The sequence below is a fragment of the Pleurodeles waltl genome, chromosome 10 (assembly GCF_031143425.1).
Source record: "Pleurodeles waltl isolate 20211129_DDA chromosome 10, aPleWal1.hap1.20221129, whole genome shotgun sequence".
Classification (NCBI taxonomy): Eukaryota; Metazoa; Chordata; class Amphibia; order Caudata; family Salamandridae; genus Pleurodeles; species Pleurodeles waltl.
In genome coordinates, this window is record NC_090449.1 from 377,415,769 (window position 1) to 377,437,343 (window position 21,575).

Consider the following 21,575-nt stretch of genomic DNA (forward strand, 5'->3'; position numbering starts at 1 on the left):
ATTTCCTTCCACCCAACATTCCCACCATACCCCCACCCTCTTCTTTTGAAACAAATCTTCCCTGGTCTCTGGTGGGCTTTCTGTCCCCCTTGGGGGTAGATGGGCCTTCCAAAAATAGGCCGATCTATGGCCAACGGTAATGTGGCCCTATGGGAAGCGACCCTTTTCCAAGGGGCTGCACCCCCAAACAAACACACACATATACACACACCAATACTTGGTGCCTATGTGGTTTCTGCCCTCGGGTGCAGATTGGCCTAATACAAATAGGCAGATCTGCCACCATGGGAAGCAGAAATGGCCTAAATTAAATTCCCTCCCCCCAAGGGAGCGACCCTTGCCTAAGGGGTTGCTCCCCTGGCATGAAATTAATGCAAAAAAAATCCCTGCAGCCTAGTGGTTTCTGCCCCTAATAAAAATAGGCCGATCTGCCCCCAAGTGGGACAGAAATGTCCTAAAATAAATTTGCCCCACAGGGGAACGACCCATGCCTAAGGGGTCGCCCCCCTGGCGTGAAATTGACACACAAAAATTAAAATCCCTGGTGCCTAGTAGTTTCTGCCCCCCATGGCCCCAAAAAAATAGTCCTATCTGCCCTGAAGGGGGCAGAAATGGCCTAACGACAATTTGCCCCCCTAGGGGAGTGACCCTTGCCTCAAGGGTCGCTCCCCACAAATAAAAAAATAAAATAAACAAAAAAATTCCTTGGTGTCTAGGGTTTTCTGCCCCCGAGGGCAGATAGGCATAATTACAATAGGCTGATCTGCCACCAAGGGGGCCACAACAAATTTGCCCCCACCCCACTACCAAAAGAAATCCCTGGTATCTAGTGGTTTCCGCCCCCCTTGGGGGCAGATTGGCCTCATAAAAATAGCCCAATAGAAATGGCCTAAATGCAATTGCCCCCCAGGGGAGCGACCCTTGCCTAAGGGGTACCTCCCCTGTTTAAAAATAAAAACCCCCACAAAAAAAAAAAATATCCCTGGTGTCTAGGGGTTCCTGCCCCCTTTGGGGGCAGATCGGCCCAATTATAATAGGGCAGGGCAGAAAAGGCTTAAAAATATTTTGCCCCCCTGGGGAAGGGCTCTTGCCCAAGGGGCCGCTCCCCTTATGTATAAATATAAAAAAAGGTTCCCTGGTGTCTAGTGGCATGTCGGCTGCCCGATCACATTGCGATCGGTCAGCAGAAATGTTGAAAAAAACATCAAAGGAAAGGAAAGTGCCTCTCACACCCCCTCCACGTGATCGGAGGAGAAACGCTTTTGCATTTCTACTCTGATCCGCACTGGAAGCTCTGAAGGTAGGCCTCTGCTAAGGTCGGCGCATGATCGCGTGCTGGTGTTATCAGATGCCACGGGAGGGGTCAGGGGGGACGGGGTGGAAGGGGAAGTGATTCTCCTTCCATCCCTGCCCAGGGGAGGCGGGTGCTTGGCCCTTGGGGGCAGCGCTAGCGCTCCACCCGAGGGCACATAGCAAGATAAGCCAGTTGCCCGGTGCTGAGGGCGAGACCAGCTCATCCTGGGCACCCTAGGGGTTAAAATGTTTGGAGTCTAAATATCTGAAACATTGTAAAAGGTGCTGAAAATCCAAATGGTGCATGTAATGGTCGCTGGATTTTTAGAATTCTTAAAAGTTCGGAACACTTTACTGATTCCCATTAGCCCTGATCCCACGCCACGCCCATTCACTAATAATCAAGGTCTGATGAATCTTCTTAGGAGTTCTAAGGAGTAAGTAGAGACACATTAAAACAATTCCATCAATTTACAGTGTAACCCAGGAGGCAGAAATAAAGTTCAAACAATTAGAAATTCAAAGCCAGGCTTCTATAAATGAGTCTAAATAGCATACTATATAAGTACAGAATTGCCAAAGGAGAGTTATAGCATCACATCAGAATATATCATACAAACATTAGGAATATCAGAAACTCAGTAGTACTTAATGTTCAGAATCCAATCTTTGATCTTCCTGCCTAACCATTGAACCTACACAAATCTATTATGAAAAGCTAAGAGAAACCTAAGAAATCTTCAAATTGTGGAAATATAAAAATGAATAAAAAGTGACAGCATCACAGACATTTTAGTAGAAGTTCTGCACGAATGATGTGTAGCATAAAGCCACATCAGCCAAGTAAAGGAAAATATGTTTGTATCTCTCTAAAGGCCTGAATTAGAGCTTGGGGAAGGGGATACTCCATCACAATGGTGACAGGTTGCCCATCCGCCTTTGTACGATCCCCATAGGATATAATGGAGTTGTAATACCGCGGACGTGATAGCTGCCACATTAGTGATGCAGTATTCCTCTCAGCAAGACCTAAATCAGGTCCAAAGTTTCTAAGGGTTTGCTCTAGTCAAAGGGTAAAATAAATCTGTGTGTCTCTAACTAACTAAAAACTACTTTAATCCTTGCAGAACTTTCAGTATCTGACATCATTAGCAGTAGTTTCCACAGTTTGTGCACGGTCTGAAATGTGCAACTGTCATTAGCCTTTCATCTCTCAGACAAAGCAGCAGGACAAAACTGGAACACTTCTATGTCCAGGAATCTAGAGGGGAGTTCTTCTTCACAGCTTCTCATCAACACTTCTCTCCTTGGCAACCTGTCTTCCCATAATCTTTATTTTCAACTAACAAAAAAGCTCTACTTTAACCGGAAACTTGTGCAGACATACCTGCAAATAATAAAATATGCAACAAGAGCAAACCTCCACATTGAAGGTTAAACTCAGAAAAACATTTCAGACCTTAATTTCAATGCACACTGAAATACATGATTATACGTGCATTTCTCATAAACACAAGAAATGAAGAATAACTATGAAATACATCACTTATCTAAGATATCAATGTTTCAACCCTTTGAATAAAATAGAATACATTTGACTTGCATATGACTTTTCCACATTTCTGCTTATAAGAGCACTTCAATTATATGGCTTTTTAGTGCACCATGTTTACATGAATACATTTAAACACACAGTATATTTTGTCATGATTACAATTTCATTGATATTTCTGGAACTCATAATGGCACAGCCAAGTTATGCTCTCTCAACCCCCTCTGATGACTACTAAGTCATCACAAACTTGCTCCTCTGTCAAATGAGACTCTCTAAAGCCTTGTAATTTTTATCAGTTTTCATCTAGTCTTCTCCAGATGGTTCATATAATAATATTTACATCGGCTACCTTCTAGCTCAAGATCTGCTTTCTTTCTCTTCTTTGCATTTTCAGCATTCATTTTCTGAAAAAAACTTGCATCCCACCATCAGACCAATTGCACATACAGCAATAACCAACAATGGCTTAAAAATGAAACCTACAATTCCACTTCCCAAGTTTCCAAACCATCTGCCTCTAGCAGAAAACCCATTTTCATCTGCTTCCCATGCACCTGTCACTTCCGCTCTGTCAAATCCTTTGTCAACCCAGAAGTGTTCCAAATATACCTTTTCAAGTCCTTACTCTTTTCTGGGATGTAAGTGCAACATTGTTGAACTTTCAGCATCCAATAGTCTCCGTTCTCTTTTGAGAGTCACAATACTAACGCTAGTCCATTCTGCAAAAAGATAGATCTTATCACTAACATCTCTGTGTTCACAACCAATAAGGAATTTGCTGTGCTAGTAACCAACGTATCCACTATGTAGACAACTTTCTAGTCCCCAGGTAATTCAGAATCATATCTACAGATAGAATCAATGCATCAAAGATGTCTCCCACTAATTCTGCAGCACTAACATCTCTTTTAGTTATAGGTTTAGTATTCCAAACAGGATTTCCAAAATGTTCCACATTATGGCCCGTATTTATACTTTTTTTGCGCCGCATTTGCGTTGTTTTTTGACGCAAAAACGGCACAAACTTGCAAAATGCCATTGTATTTTGAAGGTTTGCGCCGTTTTGCGCCAAAAAGCGGCGCAAATGCGGCGCTAAAAAAAGTATAAATACGGGCCTATATATCTTTGGAAACACTTTCCAAGATAACACGTACCATGCCATCCCTTAGGCAGCCTGAAATAAGCATACTGTTCACAAATGAAATGTAATCCAAGAATCGCAGGATCTTTCCCATCTAGAAAGAACTCACTCTTCCCTCTGACATCAAAAACATGTTCAAAATCACTCTTCCAAGGGAACAACAGGTCTATGTAACTCTGATCAATGTGTAGGCACAACTTATCCTTGTGTTGTCAATTTAAGGTTAAAGCTGGTAAATTACCCTTCAAGGGATGTTCAATCTCTTCTTAATTCCACCTGTGTTGTGCTTTGAGATATTTGTCTGTCTTGGATTTGGATTCTAATTCCCTTCTTCTGTCTTCTACCAAATTCAGGAATGCCTTCTCTATGTCTGTCATTGAACAGGTCGAATTGTGTGCATATGCAGTGTCTAAAGGCATTATTGATACAAAATATGTTGCTGCTATTTCTGCCCCCTTAAAAGAAAGATTTTTCTTCAGGTGTTTAAACAAAGGAACTTATGGAAGTACTAAATCATAGTTTGAAAAATAATACTGGAAACATCCCTCATTGTAAAATACGCTCAAAAAAAGACTGCAAGAAATTCCAAAAGTTAACGGGATTTGATGGTATGTAATGTCTTCTGACAGAGAATTAGGTAACTGCTTACACATGTAGCAATCCTATGTATTCATTATTTTGATATATTCATAAAGTAACCTAAAACATACATTTGCACAGTAGTCGCCTCTTGAATCATCCATATTTAAAGTCTTTTCATCTAATCCATTGAGGTTAATATCTCTTGGGCTTATTGTTTGCGGGAAAAACACTTGGAGGTCACTCTTTCTCTACAAAAGGTGTAGGGGAAAATGCTCCTATTAATAGCGCTACTAATACTATTAGGAAAGAGGGCATTAACACTACGATTATGTACTTAAGAATAAATTATTATTTGGTTCTATTATATTTCTAAAGCCAGATCTAATTTACTGTGAAATGCATCAGCAACAGAGTATTTCTTCATCAGTTCCTCTTGCGCAAAGTGACAAAGTTCAAATGATGATTAACAAAACAATACGCAAATCTTCACGAAACTTCCTTAACCCTATTCCATCTCCGTTCAAAAGGATAACCTTCTTTTCTTCTTTTACTTGGGCCTAGGTAATCTTCTTCGAAAAATTTGCAAAGTCTCCAATATATGCACAGTTCAAAATAACTGATAATCACATCCAAAATTAAATGTCTCAGTCTAACAACACAGAAACTTCAAATTTGATTTCAAGCACAATATTCAGTTCAAGGAGGTTCAGTTGGATCTATAGCGTTATTCCAAAATTTCTAAAACTTTCACTCTCATAAAATATGTCCATTCAGCTTTAGAGTGTCTCCTCAGTTCCACACCCTTATCATCACTTTCACTTAGATCAGAGTTCTTAGTATCCTTTGGCATTGTCTGTGGCACATGTTCTTTATGCAAATTACATTTCTCTCTTTCTTACCTTCTGGGCCATCGGTTTCCAACTTCCACTTGCTTTCTTCCGGCGACTAGGTGCTTTGTCAGGGTCAGATTATGAATTTGACTCATTCACCACCACAGAACAGGATTCCGTTGCTTCAGCTTCAACTGTGGCTTCCTCAAGACCCCCTAGACCGATAAAGTGCTGTTTCAGTATTTGTTTGATCCCGGAAAGCTTGACTAACCTGCTCCTGTCTTTTCTATGTCACCACCGGCACTCCTGTGACAGGTGTTGTCGTACCAAGAGGACCTTCAACCCTGCAATTACAGAAAATGTGAATCCAGTTGGGCAGACATCCACATTTCACAGCAGTGGTTGTGACCAAGATAACCTGGTACAGCCCACGCCACCAGGGTTCCAAGCATATCTGCCTTAAGTAGTTCTTCACCAGGACCCAGTTACCGAGACTAAGGACTTGGCATTGCTCCTGTTTGGAGAGGATGTAGTTGCGCTTACCCTATGAAACACAGAACACACCACATCAGCTAGATCTTTACAATAGTCAAGGACCATATCATTTGTAATGTTCATAAGTGCATTCACAGGAATTGCTCGTAATCTCATCGCTCTCCCCATGATGATCTCGTGGTGAGACAGTCCAGTATTTCTTTCAGGTACACTTCGAAGACTCATCAACACAAGAGAGAAAGCATCAAGCCAGTTCAGAAATATTGAAGCACACACTTTTGTCAGTCTGGATTTCAGCGTCCCATTCATTTGCTTAACAAGACCAGAAGCCTCAGGTCTATATCTCATTATCTCTATTCCACTTGCAATGTTGTGCAAAATAATTTCAGGACCTCATTATTGAAATGAATCCTATGATCTAATTCTAGAGATGTTGGGAAGGCAAATATAGCTCTCCGCTCCCTTAATAGCAGTTTTACTGCAGTGAGACTATCATTCCTTCTGGTTGGGTAAACTTCGATCCATTGTGAGAAGATGCACGCAATCACCAAGACATACTTCAATCTGTTACAAACAGGCATCTTGATGAAATCCAACTGCATCCTGTTGAATGGCCCTCCTGATCTCCTTATGTGACTCAGTGTAACTACATTCCTCTTTCCAACATTTTTCTGTTGACACACAATACATCTGTGGTTCAACGCTTCTTCAATAAACCTGAACTTGGGATTGAATTGTTTGCCTAAAATACCTCACCATGGCATCCCTACCAGCATGAGCAGGACTGTGAAAATTCCTAGCCACGGGGGTAACAAACTATTTAGCAACACTGGTCTTCCTCACATTTAAACCCAAATGTTGTTAAAGGCACAGGCATTGTAAGCACAGTACCTTGCAATCTGTTCATCATATTTATTCCCTAAGGTTACAGGATCTAACCCTGAATGATGTGCGAGGCACTTGACTACTGCAACATGTTCAGACAACTGTAATGCATCTAGGAGGTTTTCTGACTAGATTGTCATTCTGAACGTCAGAAACCCCCTCATGGATCATAGCTGCCCGAAGTCATGAAAAACCGCAAACTCGTTCAGCTGGTATGAAAGACAACATGCCCTAGTAAGAGAAACCAATTCAGCCACTTGAGCAGAGAATACTCCTGGAAGCCAGGAAGCTTCAACAATTCCTGAAATTGTGCAGCCAGCATTAGCTGCTTTCAGCTTTCCTCCACTGTCTCATAAATATGATCCATCAGTATAAAGCAAACATTTAGATTCAGGTAGTGGCTCATATTGTATGCCTGGTCTTGGCTTGCTGCATAGTTCAGTAATATTGAGAAAATCATATTCCACTTCAAATTCATCATCATTTCCATGATCAGGTACAGGTAGCAATGTAGAAAGATTTATATCACCACAGTGCTTGACACTCACATTTTCTGCCACAAATATACCTTTCTCATATTTAGTAAGGTGGCTACTTGTCAGGTGCTGGGTTCTAGTCCTTGTCAACAACAATCCCAATGAATGGGGAACATACACAGTTAACACCTGACCCATAGCTACATTCTCACATCTACCCATACTGTTGCTAACTGCCGCTACGGCTTTAAAACAGCTGGGCAATGCAGAAGCTTCAAGATCTCATGTAGCAGAGAAGTAGTTCACATGCCTCTTGTCATTTCCAATAGTTTGTTTAAGCAGTGAGGGAGCACATCCTTCCCTCTCACTGGAGAAAAGTGCAAATTACTTATTGTAATCAGATATTACCAGTGCTGGGGCATGACAGAGACTTTCTTTCAGCTCTAGGAAGGCAAACAAACAATCCTTATCCCAGGGTCCTGAATCAGACATACCCTTGTGTTTCAGCCTCTGTAGGGAAAAGTTAAGTATCCACTGGCGACAGTTAGGCATCATTCCCGGAAACATTCTGACTTGTTTTCAAAATGGCTGAAATTCTCTGTTATGACACTTTCCTCTTTCCTTTCTCAATGTGATATCCAATGTATTGAACCTCTTTCTAACAAGACTGCTAATTTATTGGGGATACTATATGTCCGTTCTCAGCCAGATGGTTCCATAGAGCAACTGTATCTTGTTTGCAAGCTTCTTGAGTATTTGATGCCACCAATAGGTCATTAGTATATTGTATCAGAACTGATTACAAGGCATAATCAGTGATTTCAGATTTCTCGTAAGAAGCTAGTTGACAATAGAAGGGCTCTCATTATACCCTTGTGGGACTCGGCACCATGCCAAAACACTAAACTTAAACCAAAATGTGAAAGGGAATTGGCTATCCTCGAGCAACAGCATTGCGAAAAAAGGTTGACATAAATTAATGACAGTGAACCTCTCAGCTTCATATGGTATCTGAAACAATATCAAAGCTGAATTCGATACCACGGGACAACAATAAAACAACATTGTTGTTCACCTTTCGCACATCTCTGTACTTCCCATTTGGTTTCTGCACACCAAAAATAGGAGCATTGCAAGAACTGCCCATTATTTCTTTAAGGATTCTCTGCTGAATCACTGACTGGATTATGGGAGTGTAGGCGATGGGTGCGGGGTAGGGGTGATAGAGGACACAAACACTGAGGTTAACTACCCTTTTCAGGGCTTTACGTGCTTTTTATTGTTCTTGGCGGCAGTAAAGGGGGAGAATAACTTAGAACAGTCTGTGAGTAACCGGTGGTTCTGGGTTCTCTTTTCCTTTTCTTCTCTCCCTGCTCTGGTCTCTATCCGTCTCAGGTGGGTTGCTTATTTCTTCCCTTTCCTTTTTCCTTCCAGGTGGCGTGTTCCGGTATCCTGGCGGCAGGTTTCCTCGGAAGAACAAAAACAAGGTGGCAGCCGGTAAGTGGGGAGGGTAAGCACGGTTTTGGTTCTGTGTAGGGGTATGGGAGAGGAGGTGAAATACGAAAGGGGGGGGGGAAGTGACGGAGGGGTTACTCTATCCTTTTTAGTGGGGAGGTGAGTGGGTTTCTTTCCTAGTGTCAGCACAGTATACGTGGTTGTTAGGGTGCCCAGGGAACTTGTCCCGCCTCATGCGCTCCCCTTTTAGAGGTAGTCACCCTGTCTCCCTGCCTCCCCTTTCCTCCCCTTTCTAATCCTCCCCTCGCCTCCTACCCTTCCCCTTCCCTGGGTTCTGCTATGGCCCTTTACTAGGGCACGTACCTTGTCCAGCCACGACCCTCCTGGACCGTGGCAGGCTGTCGCGTCCTCCGTCTCCTCTCGGGGTGGCTCTTCCGCCCTTTCTTCTCTCTCCCTTCCTGGGTATCCCGGGTTGACGCTTCTCTCCGTCTCCTCTCCGAGGTCTGGCTCTCCGTTTCTCTCCTTCTCGGGGTTTTCCGTCGTCTCTCCCTCCGGCTCCGTATTACGTCCTGAGGAGGAGTCCCGTCCCGTCCCGTTGTGCCCTTCTTCACTCTCGGCAACCCGGAACTCCGGGGCCGACTTCCGTCTCCTCCCCGATGCGTCTCCATGACGACGGGGTTGTAGATCCGGCGAGGCGTTCGAAGAGCGCCATGATTGGGATTCCTGCGGCGCTCTCCTACACACCCCTTCCCACGATCGGGACTGGTATAGGCCCGAGGAGTCAGGGCAGCGGGAGAGGAAGTCTGCGGGACATTGGCGAGCCCCAGGGATATGGCGGATCTGAAAAGTAAAGGGTTGCAGTTCAAGGAACCAGCGGAGTACTCTGGAATTGGTGTCCTTATGGGAAGCCAACCATGTCAAAGGCGCATGATCGGTGTAGAGGATGAATGGGCGTCCCAGGAGGTAATACTGCAAACATTCGATTGCCCATTTAATGGCTAAACATTCCTTCTCTATAGTGGGGTAGTTCGTTTCCCTAGGAAATAGCTTCCTACTGATGTAGACTATCGGGTGTTCATGTCCCTGGCGGTCAGGTTGTGCCAACACGGCCCCTAACCCGACATTGGATGCGTCCGTAAAAAGATGGAAGGGCCTGGCAAAATCGGGACAACGCAACACTGGTTCGGTTGTAAGGGCTTCCTTGAGCCACTGGAATCCCTGAAGTTGGGAGGGGGAAAAAGGAGGTAGGACCGTCGGGTATTGTTTTTTTAAGAGGTCCGTAAGGGGGGCTGTTATAGTAGAGTATTGAGGGATGAACCTTCGATAGTATCCAACTAGCCCCAGAAAGGAGCGAAGTTCCTTCTTTGTGGTAGGGAGGGGAATCCGTCGAATGGTGGCTACTTTATCCTTTTGGGGACTCAAGAGCCCATTCCCAATAACGTAACCTAGGTAGGCTATCTGGGTCTGACCTAGTACACATTTTTTTGGGTTGGCGGTAAGCCCGGCTGCGGATAGTGCGGAGAACACCTTATCCAGGTGAAGGAGGTGGGTAGACCAGGTAGAACTAAAAATAACAATATCATCAAGATATGCGGCTGTAAAATCATGGTAGGGTCTTAGTAGTTGATCCATTAGTCGTTGGAACGTTGCTGGGGCACCATGAAGCCCGAAAGGGAGCACCGTGAATTGATACAGGCCTGAAGGGGATACGAACGCCGTTTTTTCTTTGTCAGAGGGTGCTAAGGGGATCTGCCAATACCCCTTTGTCAGATCAATAGTAGTCATATATCGGGCCTGCCCAATCTTCTCCAAGACTTCATCTACCCGAGGAATGGGGTATGTATCAAAAAGGGATATCTCATTGAGCTTCCGGAAATCAATGCAGAAGCGGATAGAGCCATCCGGCTTCGGCACTATGACAATCGGAGAACACCACGGGCTGGTAGATGTTTCAATAACTCCTAAACGCAACATTTTATCGACTTCCTCCTCTATGAGGGTTTTCCTTGCCTCGGGAATTCGATAAGGTCGTTGGCGTACTACTTTTCCTTCCGGGGTTCTAATGTGATGCTGGACCAGTGCTGTTTTCCCCGGTAGTTCAGAAAAAAAATAGGCATGACGGTGGACTAACTCCGTCATTTGTCGGGTCTCTATCTCGGAAAGGGACTTATTGATTTTGGGGAGCTGTTGAGGGTCATACAGTGAGGTGGGGCACAATTCCAACCCTAAAGGTTGAGTCGGCGTGATCAGACATCCCCTCGCTAATGCTACGTTATCGCTTGCGGGTTCTTCCCATTTCTTTAATAAGTTAATGTGGTAAATCTGGGTTCGCCTCGGATTATTTCTTAATTCTAATAAATAGGTAACGGGGGTAACTCTTTTTAAGACTTTGTATGGTCCCTGCCATTTGGCAATTAATTTGTGCTCTGAGGTGGGCCTGAGGATTAACACCTTGTCATTGGGTTGTAAGATCCTGAGTTTGGTACCCTGGTCACAGTAAGTTTTTTGGTTATTTTGGGCTTCTGTTAGATGCTGCCTTACGTCCTCCCATACTGATTGGAGTTGGGTTTTTAGCTTATGGACATAGTCTAGGATAGGACGTTCTTCGTTCTCCTCCTCCTCCCAGAGTTCCACTGCCATATCTAGAAGGTTTCTTGGTTGTCTCCCAAATACAAGTTCAAACGGGCTATGCCCAGTAGAGGATTGTTCATGTGTCCTTATCGCGTACAATACTAGGGGAAGCTTCTGATCCCAGTCCTTACCTGTCTCATTCACCACTTTCCTTAAAAGGGTTTTTATGGTGCGATTATACCGTTCGACCAATCCATCCGTTTGGGGATGGTAGACAGATGTTTTTATCTGTTGAACCCCTAGGGATGTACAGATTTGTTTCATTAGTCCTGAGATGAATGGGGTTCCCTGGTCCGTAAGGACTTCTTCGGGGAATCCCACCCGGGAAAAGAAAGATATCATAGCTTGTGCTACGTTTTTCGTAGTGGTGCTGGAAAGGGGAATGGCCTCGGGGTACCTACTTGCGTAGTCTACGAGCACGAGAATGTGGGTATGCCCTTTACTAGACGGTAAAAGAGGACCAACTATGTCCATACCGACCCGTTTGAATGGTATATCAATCAGAGGTAGGGGTCGCAACAGTGCTTTACGGAGGGTTCCTGGCTCCACAAGTTGGCACTTAGGACATTGAGCACAGTATCTTCTGATATGGGCATATACTCCCGGCCAGTAAAACCGCCTGAGTAAGTATTCTTCCGTTTTCTCCCTACCACAATGTCCTCCCCCTGGTTGGTTGTGGGCTAGGAAGAGTACCTGGGTTCGGTAAGATTCGGGAACGACGAGCTGTCTTTTCTCCCCATTTGTTTTGGTGGTGACCCTATATAACAGATCTTTTGAGGTCAAGAAGTAAGGACCTACCTCTCCAGTTGAGGCGGTTTTAGCATTTTTCCAAGCATGTTTTAAGGTGGGATCCTCGTGCTGACTCATCCTAAACGATGTGGGGGCTGCGTCTAGGAGGGCCATGACTCCTTCTTTGTTTTGTTGGTCCTGTTGCCAGGCGTATCTTCGTTTCTCCGTTCTCCTCTCCTTTCGTGTTAACTTCCGTCTAGTGGGATGATTAGGTATAGCATCATCTCGGAATGGCGCGTCACCCCACCAGTTGTCCACTGGGTTTTTCTGTCTGGTCCTGTCTAAAAGGTCGTCAAACCTTTGATAGTCCGTTCCTATTACACCTTCCTCTATTAGGTTGTCCATGAGCCCCACAGGCAGAGTGTCTATATGTCCGTCCCAGCCTATGTCTATGTTGAGAAGTGGATACTGGGCTCGGTCTCCATGGACACAGCATATCGTAACCCATTGGTCCTCAGGGGGTGGTATCTGGTGAATCAGACTACGTCGGACTACTGACTGACTACACCCGGAGTCAATTAAGGTCATAACAAGTTTTCCGTTGATCATCAGGGGGTATTTAAAGGACACGCCACTCTTTCCTAGGCATAAGACTCTGCCTCTAGTCATGCCTATCTCCATTGGCTCTATACCCTCCTGCTTTCTGGGACATCCACGGGCGATATGGCCCCACTCCCCACAGTTGAAACATTGGGGTTGCTGCATTGGGCTTCTCTCCGGGTTCCTAGGTAGGCCGGTCTCTTCGGTTGCTCGTCGTGTGTGGAATTGAGTAGGGGTTATTGGTGGTTTCCCCATGGGGCGGACGGGTTGTGGTTTACCCTCTCCCGATCTGTGATAAGCACAAGCTAGATCAACCGCTGTCTCAGTATCTATATTGGGGTGTTGTCGGATCCAGTGTCGGGTATGGGGCGGTAGGGAGTCTAGATACTGCTCCAAAATAATCGCCTTAATTATGTCCTCACGTTCCGTTCCTAGTGGTCCCAGCCACTTCAACCCTAGATCCTTCACCCGGTAATAGTATGTCCGAGGGTCTTCCTGGGGTCCCCATCTTACTTTCCGGAATCTAGTTCTATAGTATTCGACGTCATGTCCGACTCGTTCCAAAATACTCTTCTTTATCTCGGCATACGGGGTGACACCTCCTGGGTTTGCGGCCTGATAAGCGGATTGGAGGGTTCCTGTCAGGAGGGGAGCTATATACTGACCCCACCTCTCTGCCGGCCATTGAGCACTGGAAGCGACTCTCTCAAAGTTTGTAAAAAACGAGTCAGGGTCTTCTCCTTCTTGGTATTTTTGTAGGACGGAACTTGGCACATTGGGATGCACCTTACTTGCAGCTATAGTGTCGGTCAGCTTTTGTATGGCAGTCTCATGAACTAGCTGATTACTGGCCATAATGGTGGCCTGGCTTTTCAATGCCGACTGTAGGGCCTCCCTATCCTCCTTGGCCTCTCGTTGCTGGGCTTCCCAGACCAGTTGGAGATGGCGCTGTCCTTCGGCCAACTGTTTAATCATTTCTTCAAGACTGGACTTGTCCTCCATTATCCCGTGTCCGTCCAATCCCACTTCTGACACCACTGTAGGCGATGGGTGCGGGGTAGGGGTGATAGAGGACACAAACACTGAGGTTAACTACCCTTTTCAGGGCTTTACGTGCTTTTTATTGTTCTTGGCGGCAGTAAAGGGGGAGAATAACTTAGAACAGTCTGTGAGTAACCGGTGGTTCTGGGTTCTCTTTTCCTTTTCTTCTCTCCCTGCTCTGGTCTCTATCCGTCTCAGGTGGGTTGCTTATTTCTTCCCTTTCCTTTTTCCTTCCAGGTGGCATGTTCCGGTATCCTGGCGGCAGGTTTCCTCGGAAGAACAAAAACAAGGTGGCAGCCGGTAAGTGGGGAGGGTAAGCACGGTTTTGGTTCTGTGTAGGGGTATGGGAGAGGAGGTGAAATACGAAAGGGGGGGGGGAGTGACGGAGGGGTTACTCTATCCTTTTTAGTGGGGAGGTGAGTGGGTTTCTTTCCTAGTGTCAGCACAGTATACGTGGTTGTTAGGGTGCCCAGGGAACTTGTCCCGCCTCATGCGCTCCCCTTTTAGAGGTAGTCACCCTGTCTCCCTTCCTCCCCTTTCCTCCCCTTTCTAATCCTCCCCTCGCCTCCTACCCTTCCCCTTCCCTGGGTTCTGCTATGGCCCTTTACTAGGGCACGTACCTTGTCCAGCCACGACCCTCCTGGGCCGTGGCAGGCTGTCGCGTCCTCCGTCTCCTCTCGGGGTGGCTCTTCCGCCCTTTCTTCTCTCTCCCTTCCTGGGTATCCCGGGTTGACGCTTCTCTCCGTCTCCTCTCCGAGGTCTGGCTCTCCGTTTCTCTCCTTCTCGGGGTTTTCCGTCGTCTCTCCCTCCGGCTCCGTATTACGTCCTGAGGAGGAGTCCCGTCCCGTCCCGTTGTGCCCTTCTTCACTCTCGGCAACCCGGAACTCCGGGGCCGACTTCCGTCTCCTCCCCGATGCGTCTCCATGACGACGGGGTTGTAGATCCGGCGAGGCGTTCGAAGAGCGCCATGATTGGGATTCCTGCGGCGCTCTCCTACAGGGAGTTATCCCAGCAACTGTCTCAGTAGTCAAATTATATTGTGGGTTTCTCAGATACTCATCATTTACCTGGATTGTAATTCAGACAGGCTCATCTCCTTTAATCAGTCCAATATCTTCTCTAATAAAAATCCACACTTCAGATTTACCTGTTGTAGGAGGCTGGCCCACTTTGTAGTGTGCACAGCTAGGTGCACTGCGCAGGGGGTCCAGGCAGACACGTTGGTTTACAGGGGTAAAAACTAGACCATCTAATGCTCTACTTTTTATGGTAGCTTGGTTGAGCAGTTAGGCCAAACTTGGGGAAGTGCAAAACATTTGTTGTACTAACAGCATCAATCTTGCAACTCACACACTCAAAGGAAAAACTCAAGACCAATTTATAAAAGTACTTCAGAATGTTATGTATATTTTACTCCCAAGATAGTCACATTTGGTTAAGCACTTTTTGTGATATAAATTTTTGAATTTTAATGAAAATAGTCATTTTGTATGTAATTATGCAACATAGGAATCAATGGAGACTAACATTTAAAAATGTATATAAAATTGTACAGTAGGTTTACCAAGTTCTTCTTTTGCTAGTTGGTCAAGACCATCAGTGGGCACACTGTGCCAGCTGGAGAAGTTCAGGTGGTTCCCGGTTCTGGAAGAAGCAGTGGGAAAATGTCCCTGGAGTTAGTGTGGGGCCACTGCAGGGGACCACTTGGAAAAGCACTGCACAGTTTAGTTTAAAGGTGGATCCTGGTGGTCCCCTTAGAGTGTTGATGTTGCAAGGGTTGGTGGACCCTTAGTACACAGCTGGTTCTTCAGTACAGGGCACATGGTGGCCTGTTGCAGAGAGAATCAGTGAGCCAGGAGCTGTGCGCAAGGATGCCCTCAGAAGCAGGAGGTAGGTTGGTTCAAGGGTCGATTGCAGGACAATGAGGGCACTCTGGTGGGACGTCCAGGTTGTTTCTGAAGTCTCTCTACTGGGGCTTCCTCCTGGTTATTTTACGGTCCCAGGAGGGCTGTCTTTCTTGGTGTCTGTAGTCAGATGACCAATACCATAGGTATTGGTGCAATTCAGCTGCTAGAGAGTGCAATGCCACTAAGCTATCAGGGTTTTTCCTTCTGGTTGTCAGTATAAAGTTAGGTCTGGGTGCGGCATCTGGTTCCAGAGTTAGCATCTGCTCAGTGATGTGAACCTCATTGGCTTGTTGGTTCCTTGTGGATATAGAGTGGTACCTCCACTTTGGAGGGGGTTCTCTGGTGATTTGTAAAGCCTGGAGGTCCTCTGGGGTCCTTTAGAGTTTTTGCAGTTGTCCAGCAGCTCCTCAGCGCCGATTGTCAGGTTCCGTGTTGCAGTAGGTATGGTTTGGTGCATTTTCTTGGTGCAGCAGGTCCACAGTTGCTGTACCTTTGGATCTTTTTGTTGCTGGTCTTCTTCTGTCCATTGAACCTGATTTCTTGGTATAGGGTTGCCTACTAAATACTGTATGTATTAAGCATTTTAGGGGGGAACCTGGTAGTGACCAATGGATCATCTACCTTAGGGTAGGTACACACACTAAGTGACTACTTCCTGTGGACAGAGGTCACTTCCCTACACCTGATTGGCTATTTTCCTTCCATCCAAGATGAAGGGAAATTAAATGGAGAGTCCACTATGCATGCAACACCTTATGGGTGGTGCATGCCAGGTAGAGCCACTTCTCCTGTCCTTTGTTTGCATTTCCCACCGTTGCTCCCACCAACAGTGGGGGGTTGCAACAGGGGTGACCATCTGCTGCTAGCAGCAGACCTGGATGTTGAGTTTCAAAGGCGGTAAGCCCTTTGAAGGTCACCAACAGGGCAGTACACATTCATGAGGGATTGGGTGTTAGTACCTCCACCCAGCAAGGGCTTTGTTCTATATCCCAGAAGGCAGAGTCCCTCACCCCAGGGGTGTAGATTTGTGGTTGGAGGTGGCAGGCTGAATGTGACCAGCCAGCAACTATGCCAGTGTAGTTACCTTTTGCAGTGGTACCTCTAAAGTGACCCGTATGTATATTTGGTGCTGAATCCAATATTCATACCTTTTTGGATTTATCATTCTGAGTTGTTTTATACCAAACAACCCAGGTTTCAGAGTGGCCATCATGTGGCTGTGAAACTCGTATTGACTAGTGTCCAGCCGATGTATTAAAATGGCTGCTCTGTTCACTCACTATGTCCCAGGTTTGGCAAAGACACAGTAGGGGTAATGCTTATTCTGATATTGCCTCATATGCAGTAGTGCACCCTGCCTTAGGGCTTGAAAGCCTGCTAGAGGAGTGTCTTACTCATAGTGCATGCAGTGTATAGTGGACAGGGCACACAGGCAGTGTGCCACATCGAGGTTTCATTTTAGGTTTGCATCAGGACACTCAGCCTGCAGTGGCAGTGCTGGGGGGGACCTGAATGCAGGGCCCTAGAGGGTGGCACAATCAGTCCTCAGGGGCCTACCCTTAGTACCTCCGGCCCTGGCTAGCTAAGTACCATTTACCAGGGGCTTACGGGGGCAGCTAAATGTGTCTCCAATTGTGCCAAAGCATCACAACACTTTAGGGAAAGCTCTGACCCAGGGAGCCTGGTTAGCAGGGGCCTGGGCACTAACAACTTCTAGGCTACATCATATACCAGGCAAAAAGTAGGGGCTAACAATTTCAAAAAGAGAACTTTTCTCACAACTTTGTCTTTCAAGTCTGGAGGTATATCATCAACATTCAGCAGAGTAAACAATGTACAGTAAGACCAATCATTTGTCAGATTAAAGATTACATCCTCATCATGAGTCTGCATTTCTATGCCTGTCAGCGTACAATAGGTAATGTAGTTCAGTTTACAAAGTAGATGCCTTCCCAAAATATTTATGGGACTGGAATCACACACCACAAATATGGGCTTCTCTTCAAAGGACACTATTTTCACTGGTATTGTTGCAGTTTTCTGAATTGTCATCAGTTTATTTGCTACTCCTACAACTTGGACTATTTTTCCCGCAAGGGGTAGCTTTGGGACGTCTACCTTTCTCAGAGAAGAATGGGTAGCACCACTATAAACCAAAACTTACACGGTGTGTCCATTCACTTCACCATCTATGAATAGACCACTCTGGTCTATCTCCAAGCCTGCACCAAGTACACAGTCTTCCTCCCCTCTCAGGCACATCAGGCTGACTGATCAGAGCCAAGACTCTTGTAGGCCTCAAACATGGGAAATTGTTAGAAAGGATTATTGTCATGAACCACATTTGTGTTCATACTTGGGACTTGATTCAAATTTATACTAGGACCAGTAGCATTCTGCTGTGGCATTGGATGTTGTGGAACCTGCATCAGTGGAGCTTGGGGTTCATTAAAATGTCGACTTCTCTGTCTCAATACATTCTGCATTTGTACAGGGTTAGCATTCTGAGATGGCAAAAAATTTACATTTTGGAGCTGACCAGGTGGATTAAGAGGACATTCCTGCTTCCAACATCCCAACATATTACTGATGTGACAAGGGGTTGTTCTTCTTAGGCAACTGACATACATTCCAGTATTAGGATGAATAGGGACTCATTGACCTCTACTATGCATCAGATTTGGTCCTTGTTGATACACACCTTGCATAACACCAACATTACCTACAAATGGCTGAATCTGACTAGTTATGTGAGCTGTTTTCATCTGAGCAATGATTAGTTTTTCCTCTAACTTCTTCTGTTTAATCTTAACCTCGTCAGTACAATACTTGGCATATCTAAAAATTTAATCAACTGAATTATTCTGACAACAAAAAATACTGCTGCATAACCATGCTAATCTCAGGTCTCAATCCTGTCACAATCCTTGACACAAAATGTCCCATATCTTTGGTTTCAAGTTTCTCCTTTCTTCTGTACAGCGTGAATGCCTGCAATTATCTCTCATAGTAAACATGAATCGATTTCTTTGGTTCCTTTGTTGTGCTGTCAGTCTTAACTAAATCTTTATCTTGGGTTGGTACTTTTGACTTAAAAAATGTCAAGACATGTTGATACTTTTTCATCACCAACAGCAAGGGACCTTTTGTCACTGCACTTCTCGGTGGCTCTGTTTCAGGCCACTGAACAGATACTTTACATTCTGCCCATAAATTACTTGGAAACACAATTTTAACAATGTGTCCAGATCAATATATAACTCTAGTGACATGTTTACAAACCTCTCAACTGGTTTGTACCATTCCACTGGCTTCTCTCCCAATTTTGGGAAATCATTAATGAATGATGCACGATCATTTCTGCTCTAAGGCACATGTACATAACCTACAGCAGGCACTTATCTCAATCAGACGTTTATTGTACCCAGCTCTTCTAATAAAGGGGGTGGGTCTCTTGCGGGTTTCTTTAAATCTTTCTTTTTCGCATACTTAGCTTCCCACTTACCCAATTCATTCCATTTCCAAATGTTCTGGATAACTTCTCTAATTTGTGTTTTTGTTTCCAAAATTCTCATATCATATATATCTTTCTTGTTCAAACCAACTCATTAACTACTCTGTAAATCTTTATTCTTATTCAAATCCACCTCATACTTTTGGGATCATTCTGCTAGTTTGTCATGAATTTCATCTGCATGCTTGGTAATGTCCTGACACATAAATACAAGTTCAGTCTCATGGTAGTGAGTCCAATCCCAGATTACAGTTAATCATCTCATACAATTCTAATTTGAGTTTCAGCTGATCCACCAGATTCTCTCTTGGCAGTGACTGAATTGTCCTCTGACTCAACTCAGTATTCACACTTTCTCTTGAAGTGGTACCCTCACTAAAAGCCCTCACTTAGTCATCTTATTCCTTTGGACTAAGCATTCGAGTCACACAGGAACTTTAGCACATTCTCATTTCCCTGTACACTGCTTGTAAGACTTAAAGGCAGTTCCCATATAGACGTTCGCCATATCATGGAAACCTCAATGCACCTTCTTTTTCTGTGATCTTGTGCCTTAGACTAAGTCAAACACATGAATGTAGGCCTATGTTAATCGCCAAATTATGACCTGGGGTATCTTCGGGAGATGCCTTTTCTCTCTCCTTACTAGGTATATGCACATCTCCTCTAAACAAATCTTTGATTTTCCCCAATCAATTGTCAATTATCACAATAAAGTTTCTTTTCAAATTCAAATCAAAACAATGTTGTATCCACAATCCCTTGTCTGCAGTGACCACCAATTGCAGTGCGACCCCTTATGACGTCTTTAACCAATAGCAGCACGGCAATACACTAATGGACCTATACCAGGGCGGCACATTGTAACGTCAATCTTGTGACTTGCAGTAGATCACCCTCCATTACAATCTGCACATACACACTCTTTTTAACATCACACACATATAACAAAATACAATACAGTAACCTGTGCTCCAGTAAAGAATCAAAACTTTCCAATCACACATGAATTTTCCCAAACACTTTGAATGAAGCCTCGACCTGCGGGGCATCATCCATATTAGTATAGGTTCACTCTGCACATTAAGATCCACTATACCAAAAGTCCCACATTCACACAAAGATAAGTCCCTATCTCAACTGTGCTGACAATGACCTCTCATTACGAGCACAACCAAACTTAGCAGACAAATACAACATGATGTGCTCTATACCTTTTAATACTATCCCAGGATCTTAGGCCACATCGGACCTGTTAACCTCATCAATGTCTTTACAAATCACCACAATCACTCAACATTCAAAACATCAGTGTAAGACAACATCCAAACCCAAAAACACTGCAAACTAAACATGAACTGCTGGCTTAGAAACCACCGACCTAGGGTGGGAATGCAAAACTTCCTGTTAGGGTAGGCTGCACTGGTCCTGCGGCTCCCCCTGTCCAGTTGATTCATGGTGGTGTGGACCCCATCTCCCTGGGGCCACCACAAGATGAAAAAAAGCACTTTTGCTGGGCAAATGCATTGTGCCTCGCAAGGCATTGAGGGGCCCTTCCTCTGGAGCATGCATATTTCAAAATTTCATTAGCAGTTCTCCTGCTGTGCTGGGGAGAGCCGCTTTGTTCCTGGATGACCCTTCAACACCTCGGGGGTGTCCGGTCCCACTTAAACACCCTCCATACAAAGTAAGGGCTTAGTTGGGGGGCGAAGGGAGCCCACCTCTGGCTGCTCCTGCCAGCTCACCATCTGACCAGCAGCTTCACGTGCTGCTGTGGGTGCTGGCCCTTCCTTTGGTGTGTGCCTGCGCCCATGGCAGACACATGTGGAACTGCGGCCGGGCTGACACCTGGGGTAAAATGGTGGCACTCCTGCCTCCTTCTCTGGCCTTCAGAGCTGGGGGGATAGGGTAGGGACCCCCTCCTTCTTCACGGGGAGGGTGAGGGTGCTTCCCCACTTCCTCTTTGGCTTCCGGCCCTGCCCTAAGCTGTTGTATAGCTATTTTAGCCATATTTTACACACAATGTTTTAGCTAACTAGGCCTGCTACTGTGCACTTTAATTCAGTTACATTTTATAGGACATTGCTTTATTTTTCTAGCAATAGCCACATTTGCGGTGTTGTTTTATTTTCTCTATCTCATCGTCCTTTCGCATAGGAAAGCATCACGTTCTCAGTAGGACATTTATTTCACTTTGGGCTTTCTCCAAGGCTACAGTCAGATAGATTTACCAAAAAACGTGGTATGCTGTGTCTTCATCATTCACAGAAAAACACACACTAATATGTGGGGATCATTTCTTAGAATATCAGTTGTTTTATTGTAAAAATACCCCTTTGTCCCAGACATGTTAGAGGGAGATTCCGGCCAGATGACCACAACTGTATGCGATTGCTGATTGCTTTGCTACATCTACTTACCTAGCAGTTAAACCCCTGATC